The sequence below is a fragment of the Echinops telfairi genome, unplaced genomic scaffold (assembly GCF_000313985.2).
Source record: "Echinops telfairi isolate 266 unplaced genomic scaffold, ASM31398v2 ScPeMD7_7469;HRSCAF=8507_0, whole genome shotgun sequence".
Classification (NCBI taxonomy): Eukaryota; Metazoa; Chordata; class Mammalia; order Afrosoricida; family Tenrecidae; genus Echinops; species Echinops telfairi.
This window is the reverse complement of record NW_022111372.1, coordinates 55,833,710-55,845,207: the sequence shown is the minus strand read 5'-3', so window position 1 is coordinate 55,845,207 and position 11,498 is coordinate 55,833,710. Positions and strand designations below refer to the sequence as shown.

Genomic DNA, 11,498 nt, shown 5'->3' with positions numbered 1-11,498 from the left:
TTGATGCCAGGGGCTTAAGTGGAGAGCAAATGTTTTGAGAATGATGAGGGTAATGGAAGTACAAATGTGCTTTATACAACTGATGTATGTATGGATTGTGATAAGAGTTGTATGAGCCCCCAATAAAATGATTTAAAAAAAATCTTTCCCCCCGCCTAGTAAAAAAGTGAAGGGACGCTGGTGGTTCAATGGGTTAAGCATTGGGATGCTAATGGCAAGATTGGCGGTTTGAACCCACTAGCCGCTTCACGGGAGAAAGCCGCCATTGTCTGCATCTGTTAACATGTATCCTCTCAGAGATCCTCCGGAGCAATTTTACTCCATTTTTAGAGTCCAGGTAAGTCAGATAGACTTGATGGCAGTGGGTTTGATTTCGTTAAGACTCAAATCCACACTGTGCTACCACGAAAGAAAGGCCTGCCGATATAATTCCAAGAGACCAGCTATGGGGGACCCGAGGGAACACAGTTCTGCTGTGACACACACAGGTCTCGATGAGTGGAAGTCGGCTCATGGCATCCAGCTTACTTGGTAACTGTGGAAAGGAGCCCTGGTGCCAGAGTGGTTATGGGCTGAGCGATGGTCCACAAGGTGAGCAGTTCAAGTTCAGCAGCTGCCCCCTACGAAAAAAAGGAGACTTTCTACTCCTGTAGAGAGCTAGTCTCGGAAACCCAGTTATACCCTGTCCTACAGGCTCACCATGAGTCAGAATGGACTCGATGACGAGAAGGGTCAACCCACACCAAACTCACTGCATCGAGTCAATGCTGACTCAGAACGACCCCCCACCCCCCGTGCGTTGCCGAGACTGTCACTGTTTATGAGTGTAGCAAGCCAAATCTTTCTCCCACGGAGCTGGGCATGGCCCACTGTGTAACCACTACGCCACCAACTTCTTAGCTACGTACCATCCTGTAGTAGAAGCTTTTCAAGGGAAGAGTGAGTGTGCACAACATGGGGAGCCACACGTCGATGTCAGGAGACAATGGTGCAGGCCAGAGCAGTGTCGGAAGCTGGATAAGTAGGGCTGCCCTGCCCTCTTTACAGTGTTTAGTGTTTACAGGAGTACAGTCTCTGGCCCAAAGCTCAGACTTTCACTTGGGCAGTCGGTGCACTTCATGCACCACCCATCTGTCAGCGGAGCTTGTGTGTTACCATGATGCTGAGCAGGTTTCAGCTGAGCTTCTGGACTGAGGTGGACTAGGAAGAATGCCCTGGAGATCTGTTTCTGAAAGCACAGTAGGTTTTCATGGTCTGATCTTCAGGGTGGAGCAGGACTGAGCACCAGAATTCTGCACTGTGGTCAGTCCTCAATCTCAGCACTTCAGTTCTGAGTTGGAATCAACTTTGTATGTGTGTGTGTGTGGATGTGTGTGCATGTGAGTGTAAGTGTAAGGGAGAGATGGATGGACACAAACACACGCACACAGAAGGAATGCTGATGGTGTAGTGGTCAAGTTCTCAGCTGTTAACTGAAAGGTCAGCAGTCTGAATCCACTGGCTGCTCCTGGAGGAAAAGCTTTGGCTGTGTCCATTACCACCCCATGGGGCAGTTCTACTCTGTCCGACAGGGTGACTCCGAGGCAGAGACAGCAGTGGGTTTGGTGTGTTAAGAGACTCTGAGAGGTACAAACCGTTAATGTACCAATAGGATGGTGGTTCGAGTCTATGCAGAGGTGCGTTGAGAGAAAGGCCTGGAGAAAGCCACTGCAAATGCTATGAAGCTCAGAACTCCTCTGATGAACTGGGGTCGCGGTGAGTCAGCAGCTGGTACTGGTAGAATAACACATGTCTGTCCCCACTAGGAATCCGGGTGGCATAGTGGTTATAGGTTGGGCTGCTAACCATAAGGTTATCAGGTGGAATCCACTAGCTGAATCCACTCCCTGAGAAAGATGTGGCTTTCTACTCTGGTAAAGAGTTACAGTGGCGGAATCCGATGGGACAGTTCTTCCCTGCCCCATGGGGTTGCTGTGAGTTGGAATGGACTCGATAGCAGGGCTTTGGGAGTCCCCACCAGGCTGAGGGCTTTGTAGAAAGTAGATCCCTTTGGGTCCCCAGGGCCAACTCAGCACTGACTTGTGCCTTCCGTGAAGGAAGTCCTTGCACCAGTGACAGTCATGACCCTTGACCTGGAGGACACAGTGATGTGGTGGAAACACTGAGGGCAGAGGTCACATGGGGGTATAAAGTAGACCCTCACATATCTGAGAACTGTGGCAAAAGGCTTGTTACACTCCGAATCAGCCCCTCCCCACCCCCCACCCAGGGCAAGCTCTACCCACATCTTACGGGAAGGTACCAAGTAGACCTTAAATATGGGTAGCTACTAGCAGCCCTGTGATAGGTAGGTTTATTGTGTCAATCTGGCCAATAGAAACGTGGGATTAATCATGTGGGAGTTTGAATGGAAGGCAAAGAGATAAATGGCTCAGCAAGGCCTGCCCTTCTCTCTTGCTCTCTGGTGACTAGACCAGCGAATGGCTGCTTTAGCTAGTTCTCTGCCTCAACTTGTGAGCTACACTACCTGTGGGACCGTCAACCTGTGGATTGTCACAGGAGCTTAAGGTTCCTTCGATACCTGCTTCGCCACGCTGCTGGTGTGTACACTATTTGAGTTTGAGGCTGGTGGATCCTGTCATCTTGTATTGCTTGGGTTCGATATTCCATCTGGGCCTGCTCTGCTAAGTTCCTAAGCTGATGACTGTTGGTGACCTGCCCTGTTGTTTGCTGCCTGTGGGTGGACTCTGCCTGCATTGCCCAAGGGAAGACTAAGTTGTCTGCTTCCTTGACCTTGGACCCATCGGCCCTTGTGAGTTGAAGGACTTCTAGTTTATTGACTGTTGCACAGAAGTGAGTTGAACTGAGCCCTCTGTACTGCCGTGTGGACTAATTAGCTGTTACATTCCTCCATTGTATCTATCTATCTATCTATCTATCTATCTATCTATCTATCTATCTATCTATCTATCTATCTATCATCTATCTATCTAAAAATCATAAATGTCCCGGTTTTGTTTCTCTAGTGATCCCTGCCTAACACAAGCCTTCTAGACTCAAAGGCCATAATAGACAGTGAGGAGGCAGGGAGGTGGTTAGGAGCACTGGTTTCCGACTCAGCCACACAGGGAATGAGACCCTGACTCTGAGACCTCCGTTTTCCCATCTGTGAAACAGACACAATACTAACTTCACACTTGTGAGAGTTGTGTGAGAGAGCAAACACAATGGGTGCCTGGCGCAGTTCCGGTTCACTGATAGCATTACTGTGGGGCTCAACAGAAGTGCATTTCCTGACCTCTGTCTTTATCCACTCAGCTCTAGGGCATTCTGGTCACCAAGTGCCATCGGCATCAAAGGGACCATCTCACTGGTGACCTTGCTGGTCCCCAAAGGAAGCGGGGTCATGTTCCTTCTACCCCAGAAGTCTCTGCAGTTTCCTGCGCCTGAATGCCCTGCTACCCTGAAAGGGACATTGACTGTTTTGTTACCCAATGGCCATTTCCCCATGTTGGGTAGCAGTTCTCTGCCTTCCTCAGGTGTGTCCCGCCCCTCGATTAGACGACATGCCTCCAATTGATGATTCCCACGCAGTTCTTGGCTGGCCGGCCACATGACCACGACGGGCTAGGGGTGTGTGCTCCCCTCCCCCTGGGTCCCTGTTCTACCAGGTGTAGCCCAGCCACCACCACAGCAGGACATTCTGCCGGAACACAGACAAAGTCAAGAAATAGCAGGAGAGAGAGCACTGCTGTCACAGTAGGCCCTGGCTCCAGCGAAACCTGAAGCCAAATACCTTAACACATTGCCATTCTGTTTAGCAATCAACGGTCTTCCCCGGCAATCCATCTTGATTTGGGATTCTGTCATCTGCAACCAAAGTGGTCCTGACTAAAACAAGCTCTCACGGCCCACGAGTGGCAGAGTTTGGATCAAAGCCTAGCTCCGTCTGACTCAAAAGCCCGGCCCTTAACCATTCTATTAAACTGACACAATCTCATCCTCTTACCCTCTGCCAACTCCGAACTCCACTGGGCCCACTGGTAATCCCACCAGCTGGTGTTCCCTCAGTGCCTGGCAAGCCAGAAACTGCTCTCACACACATCACCGCTTTAAAAAGTGGCAGTGAGAGTCACAGAGCACCCTCTTCAGAGCGAACAATTCAGGGGTTTCCGTAGACAGGTGGGCGTCCCTTCACTCCATCTGGACAGCATCTGACGGCATGTAGGTCTGGGGTCCCATACGGCTTTTAGTACTGTTTTTAATGAACGGAAAAGCAACTCCCCTTTGATTTACTATTTCTTCCTAATGGTTTAGAAGACAATAAACTCACACTCTTGCCACCCACCTAAGCCCACTCATGGTCCCAGGCTGCAAGAGTGTGGGTTTAGAGACTTCTCAACCATTAGGAGGAAATAGTAAATCAAAGGAGAGTTGCTTTTCCGTTCAGTATGGGCTTAGGGCCCGGCCGCTCTGCTCCCGCCGCCCCCTCCCCATTCCTGAAGGCTTCCCCTAGCTCTGCTTGCCCTGCTGCCCGCGCCTCTGGTTCTGCCACCTGCTCCGGTAGCAGCAGCAGCAGCGAGGTGACTAGCAGTAGGTGCCCATCAGGCTTTTCGCTAATCTGATCAGCCAAATCACATACCGCCCGAGTTCACACACTGCACCATGGCCGGTAGGCAACACATACCTATATTCATGTGGCTGTGCAGCCATCACTACGAACTAATCCGACCGTTTTCATCGCCCCCAAAGAAACCCTGTACCCGTTAGCCCGTAGTCACTGCCCAAATAGTGTTCAGCAGTTTGCTTTCTGTAAAGATCTTATACATCTTTTGGTAGTGATATTTCTGACTTTCCCCTCACTATTTATTTATTGGCCTTAACATTTTATCAGCCATCAAATCCAGTGGTTTATATCATTGGCTAAATTAATGAGTCTATCAATAGAATTACCATCTGCCTTATGGGGATGATTTATAATGCTCCCCATTAACAGGATAATGACATGTGTAATGTGAACTAGGGGCATATATAAACTGCAGATATACGAATGGATTTTGAGCTCACACTTAACTGTAGCTCTAATCTAAGAACAGTTAGTTCTTAGGACATGCCCTACTCAAGACTTGCCCTCATGAAGAGATCCCTAGGTTATGGATCTTACAGCAAAGTGTGGTGAAGAAATCAGATGGTGCCCAGCTGTCTGGGATCTTAAAGGATTGTCTCAAACCAAGCAGTATCTAAGTGAGGTGTGTGGTAGTTACATAATGTCTTGCCTATTTGATATATAGAACTGTAGGGGTAGAGTCTAGCTTGTTAACCCGGTCAAAGCCTAATGGTACCTCCTTGTTGGCTTGGCCTTCTCATAAGGGCCCTGGGAACCTCCCTTCTCTCTCTGCCTTTACCTTTCTGCTGGTGAGCCACTCTGATGCTGCCTGAGCCCTGTGATGCTTCCACCGCCATTGGATCCACAAGACTTTGCACCTACTGGCCTGTGATAGTCCTGCATTCTGCACCATTGCTTGTGACTCTGTGCGTTTCAAGAGGGATTTTATAGACTAGTATTGGATGTGTGGACTTGAGTTGGGCTGGGATGTTTTCCTGGTATATAACTACTTCTTGATATAAAGTGCTTTCTTACACATATTTGAGTGCCACTCGATTTGTTTCTTTAGTCAAACCAGCTTCACACAAGTGTCAATTAAGTCCACACAGAAGCAGCACTGTGTGAGCCAAGAATTATAAATAATAAAATTTAAGATTGGAGGAGGGCATGTATCAGAACTTAATTTTCTGAGCACCCAGTTTTCGGAAGGTCTGTGGATGACAGTGAAAACCCCAAATCTATGTGCAGTGTCTCCACTTGGACTATCTTGAGTGAATCCCCTCCAACCCTGCCCGGGCATGTGAACAGCCTTGCTATCAGACAGAGTGCATGGGAAAGGGCTTACTCCAGATGCAGTTAGGTTAAAATTTAACATCGTATCATTTGTTCTCCCTTTTGACCCATTTTAAATTTGCTCCAATTTTTAATATTTTCTGCTTTCTTTTTTATTGAGCTTTTCCCTCTGTTTTATCTTGTTATCACTGTTTTTCCCCCCTTTTTCTGATATGCTTCTCTGTATATGAAACTCAAGGTAAATCTACAGAGAGAGTAACTGGAGTATTAGTGTCTTCAGGGTACAGCAAGGGAAGGTGGGGGGAAAGGGAGCTAACAATGAGTGCAAGAAAGAAGAAAAGATTCTAAAATTGAATGTGGTGATGATTGGACAGCTCTGTGAATATGATTCAACTACTGAGTTGTATGATACGTGGATTATATATCAATGAAACTTTTAAAAATCCAGTGATTTGGAAGTATACAACTCAATGTTTTTTAGTATATTCACAATGTTTTAATACATAAGGGTGAGAAAAATGTGCTAGTCAGCTTCTGTAAAGATTAAAGCCTTCCACAAAGACCATATCTTACTTTGATGAGCAATGACTGTCATCTTAAAACCTCATGAACAGCCATATAAAGTACAACTATTCGTCTTTATCTCATGCAAACACCCATCTCCATGACCCTCAGGCATGAAGAACTAGATGGTGCCCAACTACTGTTACATTTCAGGTCTTGGATAGAGTGGGAGAAAATATGTAACAATCTCAAGGTCATAAAACAGACGGACACACACACTTACTGGTCCGATAGAGACTGATCGAACTCCTAGACTATGGCCCTTAGTCATTCTTCAAGTCTGGAAATCAACTCACCCAATGGCTCAATTTTCAGCTCAGGGGAACATTAACATACGGAAGTACGCATGCTGTAAAACAGTCAACCACTGAAGATCCAAAGGGAAGCTCTTACCCAAAGACAAAGTTCAGGAGGGTTAAGAAAGAAGGGGAAATGGAAACAGGAAACACAGGGAGAAAGCAGGACAAATGATGTTACACAGAAGGGATCGCAATGAATGAGTTGCAGCAAAATGTATGTGAATTGCTTAATATAAAAATGATGATCTTCTCTGTAACCTTCACCCAGTTCACAATGAAAAGTTAACAAGAGATTACAGCCTTGGAAACCCAAGAGGGTCTCTGTGAGTCAGCATTGACTAGATGGCAATGGTCTTGGTTCTGCTGCAACCTTCACTACAATCTACTCGTAAGGACATTTTCACCCCACCCCCACCCAAGAAACTCTGTGCCCATTAGCAGCCAACCCCCTTCCCCTTCTCCCGCTGCCTCTGTTGGTTTTGTTGTAAGGCGCCATTGAGCTGCTTCTGACACACATGACCTTATGTACAACAGATGAAACACTGTTTTTGTGCCATCCTCATAATTGCCATGGTTGCAGCTTTTGTGCCAATCCATCTTATTGAGGGTCTTCCTCTTTGCGATGATCCTCTACTTTATCAAGCATGTTCTTCCCCTGGGACTGGTTCCTAGGGCTGACCTGTCCAAAGTAGCTGTGTCATAGTCTTGCCATCCTGTTTCCAAGGGGGCATCCTGGCTGTAATTCTCCCAGGACATACTTGCTTCTTATTCTGGCAGCCTATGTGCTTTCCATGCCCTTCATCAGCACCATCATTCAACTTCAGTCATCCTCTGGTCTTCCTGATTCCTCAGCCAGCTCTCCCATGCGTCGGCCAGCTCGCCCATGCATATCTCTGGTCTTCCTGATTCGTCAGCCAGCTTTCCCATGCATACCTCTGGTCTTCCTGATTCGTCGGCCAGCTTTCTCTGGATACCTCTGGTCTTCCTGATTCGTCAGCCAGCTCTCCCATGCATACTTCTGGTCTTCCTGATTCGTCGGCCAGCTCTCCCATGCATACCTCTGGTCTTCCTGATTCGTTGGCCAGCTCACCCATGCATACGAGCCTTGGGTCACCTCTGTCCTCAAAGTGACATCTTTGCTCTTCACTTTGAAGAGGTGTTTTGCAGATTTGCCCGATATCACGTGACTTCTTGATTGCAGTTTCCATGAACACTGGTTATAGATTCAAGTCTAATGAAATCCTTGACAACTTCAATCTTTCCTCGCTTAATCTGATGGTCTTGACTGGTCTAGTTGTGAGGGTTTTTGTTTTCATGTTTAGGTGGAATCCACCCCAAAGCCTGTTTTATTCTCATCAGTAAGCCCCTCAAGTCCTCTTGGCTTTTAGCAAGCAAAACTGCGTCACCTGCATAATGCAGGTTGTTAATAAGCCTTCCTCTGATCTTTATGCCGCGTTCTTCTTTCTATGGTCTGCCTTCTCTGATTACCTGCTTTGCACACAGACTGAATTGCAATCCTGACACACATCATTCCTGAGTTTAAATCACTCGGTATGTGTCTCCTTCTTCTGTTTGAAGGACTGCCACTTGGTCTCTTATCAGGGCTCCGCATGAGCACAATGAAATGTTCTGGAATTCCCATCGTTTGCAATGGTTCCCAGCCCGTGACCTCCAATCTGCTGTTTTTATGGGCTGACCTCTCCACAGGGGCTCTGTGAAGTAGCCACCAGAGAGAGAGGAACACTAGACACAGGAGGGGCTTAGAGCTGTGCTTCGCTGCCCGCCTGCCCAAGTTCAAATCTGAGTCTTGACCCTTCCTAGCTGAGTGGATGTGGGCAAACAATGGGACCACTGAGCTCTGGCTCCTTCATTTGTGTAACGTGATAAGCTTCTTGTTGGGAAGAAATGAATGACTCCCCCTAGAGCAGCAGTTCTCAACCTTCCTAATGTCCCAACCCTTCCATACAGTTCCTCATGTGGTGGTGACACCCCCCCAACCATAAATTATTTTTGTTGCTACTGCATAACTGTCATTTTGCTACTGTTATGAATCGGGCTGTAAAAGGGTCATTCGACCCCCAAAGGGGTCGTGACCCACAGGTTGAGAACCACTGCTTTAGAGGCTTAGCAGGACCAAGCCCAGAGCCAGCACTCCGTCAAAACCAGCTATTTCTGCCATTTTCATCGTCTCATGCCACCCAAGTGTGCACTCAGGGCCGAGGGGTTCAGGGGTGTGCCCACAGCCACACCACTGGTGGAGGCTCAGCCCCAGGTCTCCTGACTGAGTCCCCTGCTTTTTCCATCACACCACACGGGCCTAACTGTTTCTCTGTGATGGTACCACCCTCTCCTCAGTCTTGGATCCAGGCTACTTCTGAAGAAAAGAAAAAAACCCAAGGCTCCTCGCCAGGCAGGAGGGAGGGAAGGGGGCTGGAGTCATGAAATCACCTCACTCTGGGCCTTTGAGGCCGCACTCCGCCAGCCCCCAGCCTGTCTTCCCACCCTCGCTAACAGCTGGCTCCAGCTGCTGCAGCTCCGCCCGCTCCCGATCTCTACCCTGGGGTTTGGGGGAAAGGCTGGTTCCAGGACCAGCAATTCCACGACCGCCCCTCTGCAGAGACCATCTGGGAGGCTTTACAGCTGGCCAAGGCCCGCCTGCAACGGCTTCGCTACGGGAGGGAGCCCAAAGGCAGCCGGTTCCCTGACTGCGAGGCCCAGCTCTTGCCAAGGTTGGCGGAGCAAGCAAACCCGAGTCTTAATTTGTGCTTGAAGCAAAAACATGAGTCAGAACAGGAGAAGGAGGGAGTCAGCAGGCTTTAAGCCACGGATATCAGCAACCAAACCCCGGTCCCCAATCCCCGCAGGATGTCACCCTGCATAAGCCACCTCCATGCTAGGGGAGAGCCGATGACAGGGAACACACGTGCACGCACACAGTGTCTGGGCTTGGGGAGGCAGGTCTCATTGAACAGTTAAGGTAAGCAGAGGACAGAAGTGCTTTTGTCCCCTTTCCCCGGTGAGGCTGAGGAAATTGGGGCTCAGAAACATTCAGTGATTTGGCCAAAGGTGGACACTGAGCTGCGACAAGAAGCTCTGTTGGAACCCAGGCCACCTCTCTGCTGGCCCAGGTGCCGTTGTGTGGGAATGCTGGTCCCAAAGCTTGATCACTGAGGTCACCTCAGAAGCCACACCTTCAGCCCCACAAGCTGCAGGGACAGAAGTTGTGGGTACCACGCGTCTTACATGCCACTGGCTTACAGTGCTTTAGAGTGGCAGCGAGGACAGGCTTTCATACAAGCGTATCCACGGCTTGCTCCCTATCGTTCAGCCAAGCCACTCCTCCCAATGCTGCTACACCAATGACCTCCCACCCCCTGGATGGGCACCTGACCAGACACTTGGAACAATCAGATGCCCTTTCCTGGACCAAGTTGGCACCCAGGAACTCCAGTGCCATGGCGGCAGGGAAGGGCAGAAAGACTGGGTGGTCCAAGTGCTGTCTGCGGAGCCTGGGCAGGTACAGTAGGCTGGTCTGAGTCTGCAAAGGCTGCTGGGAAGGTGAAGCATGTCTGAGGAGAGGTCCTGAGCTGCAGTGACACGTACCGTGGGAGTTGCCTGATCCCCAGAGGGCCATTTGGTTGCCAGTCTGCACTGTTGCATTTTCTGCTCTGAGGATCCACAGAACACCCCTACCTTGCTCATGGCTCCTACGTGGAGTAGACCCTCTGTTCTGTGGTTGTAAAACAGAGCCACATGTTCCCTCCAGCCTCGGCTCTTCCCTGGAGATGAGCATCTGAACACGCTGCAAACGGGGCTCACCAGCAAACCTGGGTGACTGGTCAAAATGGGCACACCAGAGCCACGGGGAATGGGTTTCCACCTGGCCCTCAACGGAGGTGGAGGGCACTGAAGAGCAGAGCCAAGAGCCATGCAAAAATGAAACACAGTGTCTGTCCCCCAAGTCACGGATGGCACTGTGAAGTCCAGGAAGATAGAAAGCACCCAGTGCACCCAGTGTGGGCGAGGAGCGGGGCTCTGAAGTTCTGGAGGAAAGTGATGCCAATGAGACCACTCCCCACCTCTGCGACTCGACTCGCAGAGACCCTGCACGAGTTCTTACCTGCAGGTCAAAGAACTTGCTGTAGCGCCGGTAAATGGCCTCCGTGGAGCCGCTGGACCACGTGACCCGGATGATGTAGACCTGCAGAGAGGGAGAGAGAGAGGAGATGTGTGTTGACACCAAGGGGTCTTTCTGCCGCAGGGCTGCACTGGGCGGAGCTAGGCTTGAATCTCCGGCTGTTTGACTCTGGAGAAGGGACTTGCTTTCTCTGAGCTTGGAGTCACCATGGTGTGCCGTGAGGGGCAGGGAGGATTTAGACAGCAGGAGAGGAGAGGAGACCAGGGGAAGAGGCAATGGATGGTGAAGTGAAGACCAGATCAGAGGTCATAAGCCTTACCCCAAAACTCAACCCATCGAGTCGATACGGACTCACAGCAGCCCCATAGGACAGAGTAGACCTGTTCCTATGAGTTTCCGAGACAAGTCAGGTCTTTCTTCCATAGAGCCGCTGCTGGTTTCAAACTGCTGACCGTTTGATTAGCAGCCCAATTGGTTACCACTACGCCACCAGGATGTTTTATTACAAAGAGGTCTTCAAATCCAGCTCTGGAGGCTATGAATGATTACCAATCATTCACTCACTCACTCTACCTCACTTATGAAGCACCTACTGTGT

The 11,498-nt window shown here is 49.5% G+C and overlaps 1 protein-coding gene across 1 annotated transcript in view; it reads right to left on the bottom strand.

Moving 5' to 3' along the window:
• Nucleotides 1-10,963, bottom strand: part of SH3PXD2B (SH3 and PX domains 2B) — a 75,046-nt gene extending 64,083 nt beyond the window's left edge. The window contains exon 1 of the mRNA XM_013005911.2: nt 10,883-10,963. The gene's annotated coding sequence lies outside the window, so the exon portion shown is untranslated. The remainder of the gene's footprint in view (nt 1-10,882) is intronic.
• Nucleotides 10,964-11,498: the final 535 nt, after the last annotated feature.